Source organism: Pagrus major, chromosome 22 (genome assembly GCF_040436345.1).
Source record: "Pagrus major chromosome 22, Pma_NU_1.0".
Classification (NCBI taxonomy): domain Eukaryota; kingdom Metazoa; phylum Chordata; class Actinopteri; order Spariformes; family Sparidae; genus Pagrus; species Pagrus major.
This window is the reverse complement of record NC_133236.1, coordinates 1991017-1997868: the sequence shown is the minus strand read 5'-3', so window position 1 is coordinate 1997868 and position 6852 is coordinate 1991017.

Here is a 6852-nt window from a genome sequence, read left to right as displayed (position 1 = left end):
ACTACAAAAGGGATCATCCCTATGTTCCCCGGGTCCTATGTTCCCCGCTGTGTATGTGACCAGGGAACATAGGACCTTTTTTTTGAAAAAGGGTCCTATGTTCCCCGCTGTTAGGTTAGGGTTAGGGTAAGGGTTAGGTTAGGGTTAGGGTTCCCCGATCGGGGAACATAGGTACGCTCCCCTACAAAATACTGAAAGATGTGTAGATGATCTCAATGAGCCACTTAAGCAGTAAAAGAAGTGCTGGTGAGCTAGCTGTGTGTTTTACATGTCTTCTTTGTTTCTTTACAAGACAACATACAGTTTGATTATGGTATATATATTGTTCACCAGTTATGCATGCAGACACAATGTCTGCTAATGGCTTCAATAGAGCATTCTGAGATAAAAAGTGAAACACACTAAAAAAAGCTCAGTATAGGAACATTTCCTCCAGAAAGGCACCAAAGTCAAATGTAAGGTAAAATGTGTGATGCTACTCTTCAGTTTAGTAGTAGTACTATAGCACTATGCAGTACCACATTAAGAGCAATCACCCTGCTGTCATGTCTGATATGCTGCCAATCGGCGTGATAGAGGGTGAGGGATTCAGAGATCTAGTTCGACACCTCGAGCCCGAGTACGTTGTTTCATCGAGACCTACTGTGACTTAACACATGGAAAAGCACTTTGAGAAGAAGAAGAAGGATGAGCTAAAAGTCAAGCTAGCTAAAGTTAGCTCTGACAAGTGACTGCTGGTTAGCTCTCAGGAATGAAAGCTAACTTCACAACTGCATCTTATTTTCCTTCATTTTATTTATCTATTCATTTATTTATTTATTTTTAATTATTTTTAATGGCTAGTTACTGATTAATGGCTGACCGGCACCCAAAGCAAAATTAACCAAAACATACGTGCTGATACCAACATTCGCAGTTCTTAACATAATTTGTTTGGACAGATCTGTGCTGTCACAAAAAAGGTCATCTGTAGGTGGCATAAGGGCCTGAACAATTAAGGTATACATAGAAACATTGGTTCATTCATGGTAAATCTGCTGTATGTATGCAATGCTTTTTGTAGTTCCTAGCCACCGGCTTCAAATGAATAGGAGGCAGTATTCACCTCTTCTCAATGTTTAGTTCAAACCCTTGTTGTTTTTTATTTTATATATTTCATTTGTTTCTATGCAAATTCAAATCTTGAAGATCAAAATAATTACTAACATGTTTGTATGTATTTACCCATAATTTCATCATTCATTCATTCATCAAAACTTGCACAAAAGCCTTTCCAGCTAGTTGGAATGTTTTGTTTTAATTCATGTTTTGCCATTTATTACAAAGTTTGCAACATTTACAAAAATATCAGTGCAATAGTGGGAAATTCTTTTAGCCACTCCTTTTTTAGAGCAGGGAATTTGCCTTGGTTTTATGCACCAGAAAGGTGGCGTGGGATGGCTGGACTGGAATTCTGGTCTTAAAAAGACAAAGGTGTGGCAGGTCAGCTAGTTTGGTTCAGACACATTGTTTTTATCAAAACATGTTAGGACTGAATATATTTAAGTGTTAGCAGTATGATCAGGCTAAGATATACAGTGTGAACACTATTGTTTTTTGTAAAGCCCTCCGTACAGTTGTGGTCAATAGTTTACAAACACTTGTAAAGAACATGTACAGTATATCATGGCAGTCTTGAGTTCCAGTGATTCTACAACTCTCATTTTTCTGTGATGGAATGAGTAATATACTAATTTGTCACAAAAAACAATAATGAAGTTTGGTTCAATAATGAATTTATTATAGGTCTTCTGAAAATGTGACCAAATCTGCTTGGTCAAAAATATACGATCAATGTTGGTGATTATAGAAAGTTGTGTCAGTCAAATTTGCTTTGCAGCATGGCCTCTTAACTTCTTCTGAGTGATTATGATTGATAATGGCTGATGACTTTTCTGGGCCCATTTTAATAGGGCTTGTTTGATACACACCCATTACACTCATTCACAAACATTAAAATGGAAAAGTCTAAGGAGCTCAGCATTGATCTGAAAGCTCATGCATGTTAGCTCTTTCTTTCCAAAACAAACAATCCGACAATGGAGAGTTCATGCTGCAATTAGCTAGAAGTATGGAGGTGCGAGAGTGAGCAGGGTTTGATCTCTCTCAAGCCTCTTTTGCCATTCTTTCTTCTGTCACAGTTTGTGAATACAGTCAAGTGCAGCACCAAGAAGGCTTTTTAAAAACAAAATGTCTGAAAGTGTGTGGCATCAGACCCATTTCTGCGATCTGTCATGTCCAATGCGCCTCTCTTTAAGTATGGAAGCTGAAAACAGCCCAGCTTGCAATTTTTATATTTTAATGCTGTTATCTCAAGATCAGGAGTTATTTATCAGAGTTAATTATTGTTTATGAGATTATGAATCATTATCACAAGCAAACAAGAGGTTGTTTCCTCTTATTACATAATGTCTATCAGAGATCAGAAGTGCCAGCTTGAGCATCATATGTAGAACTGCTTTCTTTACCAAAATTATTATACAGTTTATAATGATGCAGTATTACTCAAGCTTTACAATGCAGTTTTGAGTTATGATGATTTGTTTCAGTCCTTCCCTTGTGTAATGGTACTGCTGTTGTAATCACAGCAGGAGATACTGAACAGCTTTTTAAACATGACTCTGATTAAATGATGAGATCTCACTCAAGTGTGGCAAACTGCCATTGCAGCCATTGGTAATTAACTGGCCAAAAGTAAAGCAGGCAGTATGATAGATTAAAGATAGAGCCCAGTAATCAAGGACTTGCATTTTGGACGATTCCACACCTGATGCCAACATTATGTGCCAATGAAAACAATATTGTTTGCTTTTTGTTGCAACGGTAGAGGGTTTTTGAGGCTGGGGTGGTGGAGCGTAAAATAGCTTTTTCCCAGGTCACAGACATGCAATTAAAGTTTGCCTTTTTATTGACTACAATATTTTCTCTAACCTTGACCATAGATGCCATATGCAGATATAGGCGTGTTTCATCTGTTTCTTAAACATTATCTGTTCTGTAAGTACCTAGCTAACTAGCTGTCTGCCTTGGAACTACTCTCTCTCTCTCTCTCTCTCTCTCTCTCTCCTCTCTCTCTCTCTCTCCTTGTTATAAATGGTTATCTGCAGGTGTGATAGAGTCAGGAACAAGCCAACAGCTGCACTGCTTCGCCATAATCAAGACCACCTCAAATACTCTGCTCAGCCATTTCCACCTTGCCAGTTCCACAGCTACCACAGTCAATGCAGCCACCTTCAAGCCATTTTTGCTATCGTGAGTTCTCTTTTGCCTGGTGTTTAGCCTTGAAATAACCTTGGTTTTCCATCTGCTTCTAGTCGTACCTCCCTGAATCCGGCCCTGCCTAGCAGTCAAAGGGAAGCCAGGCTCCATCAGTCTACTGGTGTGCATGTTTCTGACCAAAGTGTCAGAAACAGATCTGTGAGGGTGGCATTAAGGCCCATAGTCCTCTAGTGGGACCTGTGCTCACAGTTCAGCACCGTGCAGCTCGATTGGCATTCTTGAGAGACCACCAGAATTGGCAGGTCTGCCATTGGCACCCTATTCTCTTCACAGATGAGAGCAGGTTCACACTAAGCACATGTGACAGGTGTGACAGAGTCTGGAGACGCCGTGGTGAACGTTATGCTGCCTGTAACATGATTCAGCATGACTGGTTTGGCGGTGGGCAGGGCTGGGTATCGTTTGAAATTTTTTGATACCGGTGCCGATACCGATACCTGGGATTCGATACCGATACCAAAACATTACTTTTTCGATACCTTACTTGGATGAGTGTTAAACAAATTTCAATAACCTTTTTTTTTTTTCATTCAACAAAATAAGCCAAAACTTCTCAAATGCTTCAGTGTTGTGTTTAATGTTATCTTAACTCAAACAGCTGTATTAAGAACCCGCCCACTCCAGTAACACCATCGTTAAGTTCGCAGACGACACGACGGTGGTGGGACTGATCACGGGGGGAGATGAGTCTGCCTACAGGGACGAGGTCCTGAAATTGTCTGAGTGGTGCTCAGCGAACAACCTGTCTCTGAACACCACAAAGACCAAAGAAATCATCCTGGACTTCAGGAAACACAAGACAGATCCATCTCCCCTCTACATACACGGCGACTGCGTGGAGAGGGCCCACACCTTCACCTTCCTGGGCACCATGATCTCTGCTAACCTCTCCTGGTCTGCAAACACCTCAGCTGTCATCAAGAAGGCACAGCAGTGTCTGCACTTCCTGAGAGTGCTCAGGAAAAGTAACATCTGTGAGAAGCTGCTGGTGACTTTCTACTCTACAATGATCATTATTCATGAAACACAGACACCACCTTTGTATTCCCAAGAGCTTGTTCTTTCAAGCGGATCCAAACGGCATCATCCTGGACCTTGCCTTTAAATCGCGGGTCAATGGCAGTGGCCTCCTCCAGTAAAAGTCGAAGGGTATAATCCTAAAAGGAAAAGATTAAATGTTTTAAAGTTTGGTGGTGTGTTTTGGAGTCAACTAGTTTTATATTATTATTTATATCAGAAATAATATATGGATATATATATATATATATACATATGTAGGAACACATGTCCATCGCCTCTGCATTACATTGAGGCCCTGTTGTTCTTGTTAACTCCTTTCATATGGATGAAGACGATTTACAGGAAGGAGGCGCCTTCCAGGCTGACACCTTATCTCCTGGCAGAGAGGACAGTGTTTTCCTGAACCATAAAGACTTCAGATGAGGACCATTCTTAATTAATTTACAACTAAACTCCCATTTCTGAACTCTCTTTCCCCTCCAAACAGATAAATCCTTCCCTCACAGGTCAGTCTGAGGAAACATGGAGTTACCTACTCTCTCCACATCAGGAGGGACCGGAGCTATCTGGTCATCAGAGACTGTGTTAATACAATGTCTTTACATTTGCAGATTAAGTAACACGCCTGATGTCTCTCTCTCTCTCTCTCACCCTCTTTGTCTGTCTGACTTCTGATTCACAAACACACTCTCCAGAGTGGACACCAGACACCTTCTGGTGTTTGTTCTATGCTCTCACTCTGTCTTCTGTTATTTACGACACATCTGGTCTCACTATCTGTGGGACATTCCATTCAAACACCACAAAGACCAAAGAAATCATCCTGGACTTCAGGAAACACAAGACAGATCCATCTCCCCTCTACATACACGGCGACTGCGTGGAGAGGGCCCACACCTTCACCTTCCTGGGCACCATGATCTCTGCTAACCTCTCCTGGTCTGCAAACACCTCAGCTGTCATCAAGAAGGCACAGCAGTGTCTGCACTTCCTGAGAGTGCTCAGGAAAAGTAACATCTGTGAGAAGCTGCTGGTGACTTTCTACCGCTCTACCATTGAGAGCATCCTAACTTACTGCATCACAGTGTGGTTCTCCCACTGCACCGAGGCAGATAGGAAGAGGCTCCAGAGAGTGGTCAAGACAGCAGAGAAGATCATCGGTTGCCCCCTCCCTTCCCTCAAAGACATTTACACATCCCAGCAGAGCTGAGGCAATCACAAGAGACAGTACCCATCCAGCACATCACCTGTTCGACCTGTTACCCTCTGGCAGGCGCTACAGGTCCATCAAAACAAGGACAAACAGACTCAGAAACAGCTTTTTTCCACAGGCCATCACTGCACTGAACACAAACGGACACTGACACACACGCACACACACACACACTACCCAAGAACATGTGCAATAAGTCGATTTACAACCTGCACCTCTGCACATATTTATTTTTTATTTATATTTTATACATTGCACTATTTGCCGTACTTTTGTACTTTTTTACTTACTTACCTTGTACTTTTACTTTAATTTATGTGTGTGAAATACTCGGATGCTGCTAAAATTTCGTTGTACACTTGTGCAATGACAATAAAAGGATTCTGATTCTGATTCTCTGTTTAAATACAATCCAGTATAAATAAAATACAATATAAAATGAAAAACCTGTCGCCAAAAACTGGCCTCCTGGCGCATGGCTCACAAAAAGTTGTATAAATAAAATACAGTACAAAATTAAAAACAATTGTGATTTAAATAAATATCCAGCACCTGTCGCCAAAAACTGGCCTCCTGGCGGATGTCTCAGAAAAAGAAAGATTAAGAGACTAAAAGCCCCACCATCTGTTGGTAAATTTGTGAACTGCTGATAGACCAACTTTGCAAGAACATTAACATTAAACTACCCATTGGGAGGGAGTGGTGGTCTGTGGACTAAGAAAAAAGCAGACTTAAGAATTCTTTTTTAAAAAGAGAAGCATGTCTACTTTTTCAGGTGAAATAGACGCACGCTCAGTGCTTATGGTATCCCCAGCTGTGGAAAACATATGCTCAGAGGGTGTAGAGGATGCCTGTACACACAGGTATTTAGGGGCAATGTATGCAAGCACTGGCATCAGGTCCCTCTTTTCCAACCACCATGTCACTGGGTCCACTGAAGATAGTACAGCAGGGAGGCTTCTGTACAAATCCATTTCTCTCTTGATGTTCTCACTGGGGGCGATGGCACTTGTGCTGCTGTCCACCATGCTTTCTGTCAGGGCCCGGCCTTCATCCTCAAATAGCTCCCCCAGAGCAGAGAGTTTGTGCCTTTTTTGTGGGAGCTGAATATACAAACAAAAGACTCATCATTCATCAAGCATTAGGTTTATTGTGCTAATAAAGTAAGAATATCAGTTTGCAGGTCTAGGTCTTACAGGTGCAGCTGCTGCAATCTCTTCACCAGAAGACCCATCTTCATCACCAACGTCCTCTTCCTCTTCCTCCTCCTCCTGTCTAACTTGTGCATGCCCCTTTCACAT